The sequence below is a fragment of the Leopardus geoffroyi genome, chromosome C3 (assembly GCF_018350155.1).
Source record: "Leopardus geoffroyi isolate Oge1 chromosome C3, O.geoffroyi_Oge1_pat1.0, whole genome shotgun sequence".
Classification (NCBI taxonomy): Eukaryota; Metazoa; Chordata; class Mammalia; order Carnivora; family Felidae; genus Leopardus; species Leopardus geoffroyi.
Genome location: NC_059338.1, coordinates 115624946 through 115639313, shown reverse-complemented (window position 1 = coordinate 115639313; position 14368 = coordinate 115624946). Strand labels below are relative to the sequence as shown.

Genomic DNA, 14368 nt, shown 5'->3' with positions numbered 1-14368 from the left:
ACCATCCAGTTTATTTAACCAGTCCCCTATTTTTTTTTTTTTTTTTTTTGAAAGGCAGACTGCCACGTGCAGCGCCTCATTTGGATGTGTCTGGAGTCTTGGAAGCTTGACTACCCTACGTTCTCCTTCAAATGGACCTTGAGAGCTTGTTTGGAGGTTCTAGCAGGGGAGCGCAGCTACTCGTATACCCTTGACCGAAGAACGGTCCTCCTCTATCGGGGAAGGTCGTCCTCTTCGACCGAGCACGCAGCTTCGGGAGGGACGCACATGGAGCGGTGAGGGAGGAAGGGGACACCCGCCTAGCCAGCCAGATCAGCCGAATCAACCCTGGCGATCAATGGGGTGACAGATGTCGCAGCCAGATCGCCCTCACATCCAAGTCCCCTATTTTTTAAAGTTTCAGAAATTTTGCAATATTTTATTCACTCATTCAACAAACACTTACTGAATGCCTTCCATGTGCCAGGCACTCTTCTAGGAGTTACAAAACCCCTGACCTCATTACAACTGAAGACCAGTAACACTCAGGTGAACAAGGATATGTAATATATCAGGTGGTGATAAATGTGATGGGGAGAAATCAAGCGGTGTAAGGGGAAATAGGAGAGAGAGAGGTAGAGGGGGCACATTGCTTTCTTGCATGGAGGAATTTGGTAGGCTTCCCTGATATCTGAGCAGAGATAGGGACAGTGAACGGCAAGGTCCCGAGGAGGGAACACACTTGACACGTGCAGGAATGGCAAGGAAGCCTGTGTGGCCAGAACAAAGTGAGCTGGGGAGTGGGGGTGGGGTGGGGGAGTAAAAGATGAGATCAGAGAAGTTTGCCATTGACCTGGGTGTGGCAGGTCATATGCAACCAGTTTGACTTTTCCTCTGAGATGAGAAAAGTTTGGAGCTCTTGGAGGCTTTTAGGGTAGAGGAACGACACAGGTTTTAAAAGAATCATAATGGCTGCTTGTGTTAAAATTGGACTGTAGGTAAGAAAGATAGAAGGACTAAAGGTGGAAAAAAGGAGTCAGATTTTGGATATACCGTGAAAGTAAATCTAACACGATTTCCTGACGGATTTCATGTAGTGTATGAAAAACAGAAGTCAAGGATGACTTCAGTCAATCTTTGAACACTTTTCTGAGATTTATTTATGATAAATTTTTTTGAGTGGAAGGCCAGATCAGAGACTATGCACATGTAAAAATTTGGGGGCATATATTGTCAATTGCCCTCTGGAACTTGGAACCATTTTATACCCTCACTTGTAGTGACGGAGACTCTCCATTTCTCAGTAGCTTCGGAAAATAACATGGACCATTATTTTTAATATTGACAGCTTAATATAAAAAGTAGTTTTTTGTGACTTATTTAACTTTATCCTTAATGATTCTTAATATTCTTGAATATTTTTAGTAGTCCTTGGTATTGACCACTTTTCCACTGGGAAGTTCACCTTTTTTATTATCACTTAAAATTTTTATTTATAAGTTTAATTTAAAATTTTATTGATCGACAAAATCCATTCCCTTCTCCTTCTAAAAACCCAGCTAAACCACATTTCCCAGCCATCCTTACACTTAACAATAGTTATATGTCCAAATTCTGGCCAATGGAAGATTACAGAGGTACTTTTAGCCTGGCCCATAAAAACATTCCTTTCATGATCCTGCAACCCTCTTTTTTCCTCTAAGAGAGATGGCAGGGAATGACCCCCAAGGAGACCGTGGGAGTCACATTGTTGAAAATGGTACAAGAAAGAAGGATCTCGAGACACTAATCACTATGTACAGGAGAGTTACCCACCAAGAACACTGGATTTGGAGAGTTTTGTGAGAAATGCGCTTTACTGTGTTAAGCCACTGAGATTTCAGAGTTTATTTATTACAGCAGGGGATGTTTTCCCTAATCAAGAAATACATAGAAAGAGTTATAAAGAATTTCTTTATCTTCAGATAGGCAAATATACTTGTCTTTTGCCTGTGTGGAGAAATGTAAAATTTTCTTTGAAGGTACACGGACCCTGGTGCTCCCTGGTACTGAGAGACTAATCCATCCCTCTAAATTCCTTCTTTGAGTTAACGACTCCAAGAACAGGATGTAATGGACTATAACAGGCCAAATCTCTCTTCCTACGCCCCCACTCTTTTTTTTCTCTCTCTCCCTATCTCTCTTTCTTTCCCTCTTTCTCTCTCTCCCTATCTCTCTCTCTCCCCACTCCTCTCTCTCTCTCTCTCTCCCTCTCTCTCTCTCCCCCTCTCTTCCCCCCACCCCCACACACGCATGCGTGCACTTTTTCTGAAAGATTGCCTGATTGCTTACCAAACTTGTAATTGGGACTCTGCCAATTTGTTTCTTTGCTATATAAAATATCTCTTGTTTCCCATTTTCCAGGAAACACTGCCTTTGGATATTCTCTCTGTTGCAATAGCCTGAATAAAATACCTATCCCCTTGATTCGCAGTCAGCTTTTGAAAGTTCAACATATATAAAAAAATAAGGCAAATGTTTTTTCTTGGTTTATTGTCTTTCTATTTTGTCTGTGAAAATATTTTTAATGGCTGTCTAATTTTTCAATATATTCTGTTTCTGGATATGATCTTTCTTTATATGCTCTGTAATTTATAGCCCATGAAATAGCAAACTGTCTTCTTTTGCTCATAGAAGTTCTATCTACATTCTTTCTCATTTTGTGCTAAACCTAGAATATATGGTACATGAGTTAACAGAGTACAATTTCCTGCCTTGTCCTTCTCATGTCTTATTGGGCATTTACTCTCAAGGCTACTGTCTTGGTCATCTGACTGTTAAGGATATGCCTCAGGTCACTGAGTCTTTCGAAGGCATCTTGTTTTGTCTGCCTGAGTCAATTTGCCACCGGCCTTATGTGTTATGTATTCTCACTGGTCACCAATCACCCTGACCACACTAGTAAACACTAGTCTGACTAGCGAGACTGATCACATGCAGCTGTCTCTGGCCTGCATGACGGGAGGGGCTTTTCATTTACCAATAATATCATGTATACAGAATAATACAAAGGGAGTGTATCAGTTTGCTTTGCTGCTGTAACAAATTACCACATGCACATAGGGCAGTGTAGGATTTTGATCATTAGTTGCGAGTGCAAAGGCTCCATTTTTATGGATGGCGAGTAATATTTTCCTTACAAATTAAAAAAAAATGCAAAACTACTATCTTACATTTCTGGAGCTCAAAAGTCCAAAATGGTTCTCACTGGGCTAAACTTGAGCTGTCAGCAATGCTGCATTCCTCAGTGGAGGCTCCAGAAAAGAGTCTGTTTTCTCACCTTTTCTAGCTCCCAGAGACTGCCTGCACACCTCCCCTTGTGTGTCCCCTTCCTCCATCTGCAGAGCCAGCAGTGCAGCCCCTTCAAGTCTCTGACTCTGCCTGTCCTGCCTTCTTTCACATAGAAGGGCCTTTGTGGTTATTCATATGGAAATTCTTTCCATGTCAATATTCTTAACTTAATCACCTCTGCAAAGTCCCATGTTTCATGTAAGTTAACATATTCCCAGGGCTTAGGATGTGGTGGGCCACCGTTCTACCTTCCACAGAAGGATTTCTCCGCACTGTAACACAATGGCAAATCCTCTTAATCTTCCTAAGTTGACTCTTAAATTATGTCTGGTCACGGATCACGCCGTGCAGACAAAAATCTCAATTCTTAACTAAATTCTTAACTACTTTGTGTTAATGAACACAAAGTAAAAAAATTACTAGAAGAAAGTAAAATATATACAAATAAAGGTGATACTCTTTATGGTGTAAGAAATCTATAATCCCTTGGTAGAAATACTCAGAGTGATAATCAGAGATAAAAAGGTAGCTTTTAGTGGGGCTGATACAAAAAAGATCTACATTTATATGTGACTTGCTTTTTGTTTCTAAAAGTTGAAAATATCTCTTGAAGATAATAATATGAATTTCCATTTAGGCAAAATTGATTAAAATAAAACATAAGCTCTAAACAAATGTTTCTACCTTTAAGTTTTCTATTTCTTTTTTTTAAATGTTTATTCATTTTTGAGAGAGAGGCAGAGTGCATGCAGGGGAGGGGCAGACAGAGAGGAAGACACAAAAACCAAAGCAGGCTCCAGGTTCTGAGCTGTCAGCTCAGAGCCTGATGTGGGGCTTGAACTCATGAACTGTGAGATCATGACCTGAGCTGAAGTCAGATGCTTAACTGACTAAGCCATCCAGGTGCCCCAAGATTTTTCCTATTTCAAATGACCCAGAGGATTAAAAACATAAATCAATACAAAATGCTTCCCAGGATTAGTCAGTAAGATAACATAAAATTTTTCAATATTTGAAATTCTTTCATTACAATAATATTAGAGTTTCAGATTCAACTGCTTGATTTGTTTTCTCCAAATGGCTATTCTTATCATCTGCCCTTTTCTTCAATATAAAAATCATTTATTGATTGCTTCCTTTGTACAAGCACTATCCTAAGTGTGGGGACATAAAAATGAATAAAGTGTGGCTTCTAATTTTGGACTTTGCAGTCCAGTGTGACAAAACTTAGAAAATCAAACCATTTCTGCACTAATGGTTATATGAAGAAAATACCATGAAAACACAGGTAAGGGAGCATCTAACTATTTTTTATTTTTAAATATTTATTTATTTGTGATAGAGAGAGAGAGAGAGAAGGGGAAGAGAGAGAGGGAGAGAGAGGATCTGAAGTGGGCTCTGTGCTGAGAGTGGAGAGCCCAATGCAGGGCTCGAACTCACGAACCGTGAGATCATGACCTGAGCTGAAGTCAGATGCTTAACCGACCGAGCCACCCAGGTGCCCTGGGAGCATCTAATTCTTAAGCAATCGCACTTTAGAAAATAATGTACTTGGTCTCAGCTAAAAATACTCGTACTAATAAGGTAAAAGAACAGTGAACCGAAAGACAAGATGTATTAACAAGTAATGGAATAAAGGAGTATTTAGGAATGAAAGATGATTTATGAGCACAGATTGCAGTAAAATTATTGTTATAGATACCAATATTTTGGTTACAAATCTTCTCTCTCTTGGGAAAATAGAATGGCTTCTTTGAGAAGCAGATTTCTCTTCCAAATGTTTTTCACTAACACCAATCTGGACGAGAGGAAGAATTTATCTTCCAGGACTGAATTTAACTTCTCTGTTTAATTTCAGTAAATATGAACTACTTATTGGGAAAAGAATTTCTTGTGCAGGTAGTTGCGTGGTTGTCTTTTACAATTTGAAATTCTAAGCTAAATGTGCCTTCTAATTCATCATTACTCAAAAGCATGTAAGAGTGGCCCTACATTTAAACAAAATACTGTATGAAGCAGTTTACACTTGGAGAGGTAAGGAACTATAATAATGATACTCTTATTATTGGAAAAATGATATGTGCCAAACATGCCAAGTCTAGAACATACCAAGTCTACTCAACAAGACCGGCAGCAGTCATTTATAATCATAAGGACTATTAACTAAACAAGAGAAAACAGAACAAACATGTTTAGAAAGTTCCACTGATGGGGGTGCCTGGGTGGCTCAGTCGGTTGAGCGTCGGACTTCAGCGCAGGTCATGATCTCGCGGTCTGTGAGTTCGAGCCCCACGTCGGGCTCTGTGCTGACAGATCAGAGCCTGGAGCCTGCTTCGGATTCTGTGTCTCCCTCTCCCTCTGCCCCTCCCCGGCTCACACTCTGTCTCTCTCATGCTCTGTCTCTCTCACGCTCTGTCTCTCTCACGCTCTGTCTCTCTCTCTGTCAAAAATAAATAAACATTAAAAAAAAAAATTAAAAAAAAAAAAAGTTCCACTGAGGGAAGTAAAGACAGATGATGGATAGATAGGCAGGTAAATACATAGATAGATAGATAGATAGATAGATAGATAGATAGATACACGGATGGAGTTATATAAAGATAGAAACGAGCCATGAGGTAAAAAAGGAAGGGGGAAACTTCCTGTTCTGAAAAACTGAGCTCAACTGTAACCCACAAATTTTTCAAAAAATGTATTACTATTTTTTAAAAATTTTAATGTTTATTTTTGAGAGAGAGAGAGAGCGAGCAGGGGAGGGGCAGAGAGTGAGGGAGAGACAGAATCTGAAGCAGGCTCTAGGCTCTGAGCTGTCAGCACAGAGCCCGACGTGGGGCTTGAACTCACAAGCAGTGAGATCATGACCTGAGCTAAAGTCAGATGCTTAACTGACTGAGCCACCCAGGTGCCCCCCAAAATGTATTATTTTAATAACATTTTCTACTTTCTCTATTATTATAGAAGAATGTATTTTCATAGTTTTACACTTGGAAAATGGACAGAGGACAGAGAAGACGATAGAAACCCCGTTAATCTCATTACCAGTGATATCCACTCAAAAATTTACCTGCATTTGCTTCATTATTTGTCTATGAAAATGTATCTTACCCATAAGCAAAATTAAAATCCTTGTGTAAACTTTGTTTTGTAAATTTCTTTTCTGTTTAAAAATGTGTTATTATATTTCCCATGTCATGAATAGATTTTAAAAATATATCTTTAATAACTGTACTTTATATCTTTTTGTGGATATTCCATGATTTATTTACATAATTTCTTAATATTAGACACCAGTATTACTTCCAATATTTTGCTACTAAAAATGTTGCATTAAGTAATTTGCAATAATTATACAAAATTTGTTTCTTCAGTATAAAATGTCTACTTTAAAAGTGGAATTTCTGGGTCAAAATACCTGGACTCTTTCAAAAGTCTCTTAAAAAGGGGTCAATTTGTTTACTCCAGCCTTCCCCACACCGAATGTAATACATAAGAACTTGTCTATCTTTTTTATTTACAGAACTTGAATAATTCTACATGCATTTTTCTGTGTCGTGTTTTTACCTACTCATTTATTTTGGAGATCTTTCCATATCAACACATAAAGATCAGTTTCACTCTTTTTAGATTAGCATTTATTTCCATTGTATGAATTGTATGAATATTTCCATTGTATGAATTCCCAAGCCTTGACTTGTCCCATCCCATCATGAGCAAGTACTTTTGGGAGGGCACAGAAGTTCATCATCAGGTAGAAGATGGGAGCTAGTGTGGAACCCAGTGTCAGAGAGGCACTGACCTCCCAGAGAGAAACAGGAGCCGATTGGATAAAAAAGTATAAGAGAAATGGGAGGGTGGAAGGAGTAGAAGATAAGAAAGAAAGAGCAGGGGTGTCTGGGTGGTTCGGCTTAGGTCATGATCTCACGGCTTGTGGGATCAAGCTCCACCTTGGGCCCCAGGCTGGCAGTGTGGAGTCTGCTTGGGATTCTCTCTCTCCCTCTCTCTCTACCCCCCTCCCCCACTTGCTCTGTCAAAATAAATACATAAAAAATTGGAAGAAAAAAAAAACAAGAAGGAAGATAAGGGAACAAAAAAAGTGAGAGAGGAGACATACAATGAAGTAGCTAGCCATGTCAAGGAAACAGACAGGGCCAGAGAGGAAAAGGAAGGGAGAGCTGACAACAAAAGAGGAACTCTGTCCACTATCATTATAGTGTTATGATTTATAGTTTAAAATATGCTTTGTGTACAGACTCTAATTTCACAGTAAATACATGCAGCAAATAAGTAGGATAGTTAATACTGTTGAGCCATATGATATCAACCCCACATTTCTTATCTTATGAGATATGTCCATGCTTTTTTTTTTCTTTTATATTTATTTAGTTTTAGTAATCTCTACACCCAACATGGGGCTCGAACTCACAATCTTGGGATCAAGAGCTTCGTGGTCTTCCAGCGGGGCCAGCCAGGCACCCATCCGGGTTTCTATACCACAACTCAGACTAGCTTGGCTTTGAGGTATCCTGGGAAATACTAATTAGTTTGAAAGGGAAAGGTGAGGTGTCCGAAGCAAGAATAAATAGAATTGATGGGAGCATAGGGCAGGCTGTAGGAGCAAGTTAGCACTGTCCAAATAGTCAAGGAAAACTGAAGTTTGTTCCAGAACAAATCAGTATTCAAAAGGGCTTCTGATTTAGCTGTTGAGGTATAGCAGCAAGGGAATCGAGGAGGAACTGAAAATCAACATTAGGAAAGCAGTCATCCAGTTGATGAAGAGTTAGAAGCCAATAATCGGAGGCACAGATCTAACCTCTGTGGAAAGGGGCTAGCATAGGCTCTCCACAGGCTGCTGGATATCAATGAAATAGGCTTATATTTAAGGAGAGGCTGCCATGATTTCTGAGCAGCAGAAAACAGGAGCTGAGGGCAAGTGGGGGCATCACCCGTTCATAGGGATGGACAAATATAGGGAAAGGCTACAGCTTGGAGGACACAGGTTTATAAGCTCAGAGTTCAAATCAGAGACCAGACGATATCCTATCCATGCCCTGGTGGAAATGGGGATTTTGATCTTTTTCTTGTCCTGATCAGGAATGGCAGAGATACAAAACTGAGCCCACTGGGGAAGCCAGGGTTAGGCATACTTTATTTCTACCTCAAGTGACATTTCTTAACAATAAGGTGGGTTATCTTTGTCAATCACAGTAGCTAATATTGTTAAATGAGGGCTTACTGCTTTATGTGAATGATCCCAATTTATCCTCAAAGCAACCCTTGAAGCAGGTACTGCCATTTTATACATTTTACTGAGGCAGGTACTTTTACCGAGGCAGTTGCTGAAACCCTAAGAGATCAGGTTGCTCACTTACCCTATTACCAGCCTTAAGCATTAGAACTGGAATCTCAACCCAAGTCATCTAATCCCACACTCTTTGCTTTTAAACATAACTGCCTTCCTTATAGAGAGATTGGACATGTTGGGAAATATGAAGCCATATACAGATGGAAGTATCTATTACAATCCTTTAGCCTAATTATTTTTAGCTATTGTCTGCCAAAGTCTATCTTTTTCAATTTTATTAGGATGATCTGCTCTTGAATCTGAAAATTAAGTGTTTCACTTGACCATCTACCTCCATTTTGTACCACTCTTCCTCCATTTACTGCTAACCCTGAGATTATTTGCATCTGGTCATTTATCTTAGCTGCCTTCCCTTTCTTTGTCCTCTTCTCCCAAAGGTTTTTTTTACCTGTTATTTGAATCATTTATTTCGGTCTCTCCCTATGGAACATTAACATGATAAAGATTCTTATCATCACTAAAACACAACTTTTGAAAATATATATATATTTAATTTTAGAAGTGTGGATTACAACCTCTTACTATCTTTTTTTTTTTTTTCAATGTTTATTTATTTTTGGGACAGAGAGAGACAGAGCATGAACGGGGGAGGGTCAGAGAGAGAGAGGGAGACACAGAATCGGAAACAGGCTCCAGGCTCTAAGCCATCAGCCCAGAGCCTGACGCGGGGCTCGAACTCACGGACCATGAGATCGTGACCTGGCTGAAGTCGGACGCTTAACCGACTGCGCCACCCAGGCGCCCCAACAACCTCTTATTATCTTTAAGCCATGCAGAACTTCAGTGCTGAATTTTAAGTTTTAAAAGTAGGATCATCATTCAGTTATAAGAATTTCATGCATAACTATAATAGTTGCTGTTCCATCCATTGCTGCCTTATAGTAACTTCTTAGTATTAGTGATGTTTCATGTTTTTCTTTTAATTGTTAAAATCTCTGCTCCACTAACTGTAAATTTACGTATAGTTTTTCAGACAAAACTATTTTCTTAAAAGTTTTTCAAAATGAGAGAATTTCTGTCAGGCAGAAATCAGTCTGAGAATTTACTGTGATGAGCCTGCTAATTAATGGTGGGTGACACTTTGCAGGAATGCTATTAGGAGGTGGAAGGCATCCGAAGAAATCAGAAAATTGCTCTTCATGAATAAAGGAAGACATGCTTTTCCCTCTGACAGAGAGATGGGAAAAGAATAATAATAATAATAAACTAGTTGAAGAGATAGAAGCCACAAAAGAGAGAAAGGAACTAGAAAGACCAGTAATTTTGTGTGATCTGGCAATAACAAGATAGGAAACAATAGAAAAACTTACTTTCACACTACCAGTGAAGCAAAAAATATACAAAAATTAATCTCACAAAGCAGTACCTAAGAGCCTAAACCCTTACTAACAAAATATTAAAACTGCATTAAAGAGGGGTGCCTGGATGGCTAAGTCAGCAGAGTAAGCAACTCTTGATCTCAGTGTTGTAGGTTTGAGCCCCACGTTGGGTGTAGAGATTACTTAAAAAATGTATAGTCTAAAAAAAAAAAAACAAACCTATTTAAAGAGCATTTAAAAGGTCCAAAACAGGGGCACCTGGGTGGCTCAGTCGGTTGAGTGTCAGACTTCGGCTCAGGTCATGATCTCTTGGTTTGTGAGTTCCAGCCCCACAGAGGGCTCTCTGATGTCAGCACAGAGCCTGCTTCAGATCCTCGGTTCCCCTTTCTCCACCCCTCCCCCCCTCAAAAATAAACATTTAAAATATAAACAAATAAAAGGGCCGAAACGGCTGTGTACAAAAAGAAATACAACATGTTCCAGGAGGAGAAGTCTGGAAGGAGCTAGGGTAAGGGTGAGTGTGTGCCTAGGAAGGAGCAGTACAAGGGAGTTTTTTGACAGTTCTGTGCCCTGATTGTGGTGGTGGTCACATGAACCCATACATGGAGTAAATTTCATAGAACTATGCCACAAACACACAAAAAGAGTACTTGCAAAACTGGTGAAATACACATTAGATCTATGGTCAATGGCATTTTATCAATGGCACTTTCTTGCTTTTGATAAAATACCGTGAAGTGGCTGAAGGGTACACAGGAACTCTATTATTTCTGCAACTTCTAAGTGAGTCTAAAATCAAATGAAAATATAAAGTTTTTTAAAAGTCACATTCTAAGAGATTCATGAATCACAAATCTCAAAGGAGAAATTAGAAAGTAGCTTGAATTGAGAAAATAAGATCGGGGTGCCTGGGTGGCTCGGTCAGTGTCCGACTCTTGGTTTCAGCTTAGGTCGTCTCACGGCTAGTGTGTTAGAGCGCCACATCAGGCTGTGCACTGACTGCAGAGTCTGCTTGAGGTTCTCTCTCTTTCCCTCTCTCTCTCTACCCTTCCCCTGCTCTCATGTTCTCTGTCTCTGTCTCTCTCTAAATAAATAAATTAAAAAAAAAAAAGATAAAACATATAGCATGGTGACTCCAGTTAGTAATACTGTATTGAATACTTGAAATTTGCAGAGTGCATTTTAAGTGTTCTCAACGCACACACATATACACACACCCACCCACACACAAAAGATAAGTGAAGTGATGGATGTGTTAATTAACCTGATAATCATTTCACAATATATACATATATCAAATCATTACATCATGCAATTTAAATATGTACAATTTTGTCTGTCGATTATACCTCAATAAAGCTGATAAAAAATCATGAATGTTGTTTTTAAAAATAAATAAATGTTGGGGCGCCTGGGTGGCGCAGTCGGTTAAGCGTCCGACTTCAGCCAGGTCACGATCTCGCGGTCCGTGAGTTCGAGCCCCGCGTCAGGCTCTGGGCTGATGGCTCAGAGCCTGGAGCCTGTTTCCGATTCTGTGTCTCCCTCTCTCTCTGCCCCTCCCCCGTTCATGCTCTGTCTCTCTCTGTCCCAAAAATAAATAAACGTTGAAAAAAAAAAAATAAAAATAAAAAAAAATAAATAAAAATAAATAAATGTTAAATAATTACTATATGGTAAAATAGTTTCATGTAATATTTGAAGAATGACTTAAATGTTGAAAAATTAAAGTAATCACTATATAAGGATAAAAGAATGGAATTGTCTGAGAAAATATGTAAATAAAGCAGTAGTAACCAGACAAATGGTTATAGCTGAAACTTCAATACTGTTAAAAAATAATATAGGGGCGCCTGGGTGGCTCAGTCAGTTGAGCATCTGACTTCGGCTCAGGTCATGATCTCACAGTTCCTGAGTTTGAGCCCCACATCAGATCCTCTGTCTCCGTCTCTCTCTCTGCCCCTTCCCTGCTAGTGCTATCTCAAAAATAAATAAACATTAAAAAAAATATGTAGTTTTTCATTGTTTTTTCTACTTGATAATTTATAGCTTTTGTTTAAAAGGTAAATTATTATAATTTGTAGCTGTTTACAAAATAAAATTAATTTTTCTTTAAAATCTAAGAGAGGGGCGCCTGGATGGCGCAGTCGGTTAAGCGTCCGACTTCAGCCAGGTCACGATCTCACGGTCCGTGAGTTCGAGCCCCGCGTCGGGCTCTGGGCTGATGGCTCGGAGCCTGGAGCCTGTTTCCTATTCTGTGTCTCCCTCTCTCTCTGCCCCTCCCCCGTTCATGCTCTGTCTCTCTCTGTCCCAAAAATAAATAAACGTTGAAAAAAAAATTAAAAAAAAAATAAATAAAATCTAAGAGAGTAAAGTGTTGGAAATCTTCAATGTGTTTTTGTTTTTCCTTTCCCAGAGCTTTTCATTCTTAATTCTATTTACCATGCTACTCCAAACAGGCACCACTGATTACTTAATTTCAGTATAATCAAAATGCTAGAAATAAAGTACTTTAATCACGTCTTAAGACTTCCTTGATATAAACATCACAATGACAAAATCTGATTTTTCCCCCACCGTGATAGATAATGCTGATTTAAGTTAAAATCTAATTTTTTAAAACAAGATTAAGGACATTACATGAATTCCTTCAGAGACAATAACAATCCTGCCAAGAAAATTACATTACCCAGTGCACTATCCTAACCATATTGGCTGGGGGGAGTGAGTAATTACCACAACAAACAATGGAGTTGATTTTCAACAGCAGTTCCCTCTCTGTTTCCTATTTGAACTCTTGCTACTTATGTTGAAAATTGTGTATTATCTTCTGATGCATTCTGCCTCATTACTTAGATTCCCAAACTCTCAGGTTCCTCTAAAATCTAACTTCTCTTTCACCTTTTATTTCCTGTTTATTCTCTGTTAGCATACTAAGTACTTTGACAGTAGCAACCCAATGAAGTGTCTCTGATACCAATTCCTTGTACACTGGTGGGAAACAATTTTAAAAATGGAAGAGACATCAGGAGAAAATCCTGCATTTAGAAAAATGAAGCCAAATTCATTTTATAAAGGAGATAAGTAAAGAAGCAAAATGTTTTAAATAATTTTTTTAAATGTTTATTTATATTTGAGAAAGAGAGAGAGAGACAGAGTGCATGAGTAGGGGATGGGCAGAGAGAGACATAGAATCTGAAGCAGGCTTCAGGCTCTGAGCTGTCAACACAGAGCCCTAGGCGGGGCTCTAACTCATGAGCCACTCAGATCATTACCTAGGCGGAAGTCAATGCTTAACCAATGGAGCCACTCAGGTGCTCCAAGAAGCAAATCTTGAGATCCAGCAAATAATATTTTCAGTTGACCCAAAGTATACTTCACCCAAAATAGGTTATTAGGATTTGTTATTTTTTTCATTGATTATCAAACTTTCAAAAGTCATCACTGTCAATATTCTTACCTCTATTCTAGAATAGTAAAAATAACATGTAGGAGGAGAAGGGTCAGAAGCCACCCTAATGTATCATTTTCCTTACCCATGGTGAAACTCTTCATTTAAATAAATTCTTCAAATTCTACCAAATGGAGATATTCAGGTTAACAATAGTTCTTAAAATGTGAAAATCTTAGAAAAGCTTAAGACGCATTTATTAACTATGGTCATTCATTTTGTCTCAAGTAAGTTTAATAAACAATTGTTTTCAACACCTAACAGATGCTTAGGAGCAACTGTTTGTCTCTCCCTCCTTTTCTTTTTTTCTTTGATGGTGTGGGTAGGAGGATGGGGTAGAGGTATATAATTGTGAGGTCCGGATCTGCTTAGTATAAGCAAAGAGAACAACTCTGGATAAAGAGAGAAGAGCATAAATGTTTGATTTGACTGCGGCTTGTGGGAAAGACTAACAAAAGGTGGGAGGGGCACGTGGAAGGGAAGACAGGAGGGCACTGAAAAGAAACTCTGCTTTTTCCACGGTTTTGTCTAAGGTACTCATGTAATGACAACAAAGTATCATCCTTAGTTGACTCTATCGGAGCTAATGGGCTCGTTTCATTTGCCATGGATTTTTCCCTCCACAGGAGATCCGGACCAGGAACCTACCTACATCTGCTTCAAATCATGCATCGTACAGAATCTCTGGGCAGCAAGGGACTGGGGGTGGCATGTGGCATCTGTGCCACAGGTAGGAGATGGCTAACCCTTGTTCAAGGTCACACTGGTAAGCAAACAGCCTGGAAAACGCTGTTTCTCTTGGAAATGCCTGCCCCACTTATTCTGAAACGTTGACTCCCTATGTTTCATTCAGAATTTTGCCTGCTTATTACCTTCTCAGATCTAGACCATCCTGGACAAATCTGAACAGATTCCCACCCCCATCCCAAC

At 39.2% G+C, this 14368-nt stretch overlaps 1 protein-coding gene across 1 annotated transcript in view; it reads right to left on the bottom strand.

The window, feature by feature from the left end:
- The window catches only part of PIP4P2 (phosphatidylinositol-4,5-bisphosphate 4-phosphatase 2), an 86995-nt gene that overhangs the window by 61848 nt on the left and 10779 nt on the right, over positions 1–14368 (bottom strand). The gene's annotated exons all lie outside the window — the stretch shown is intronic.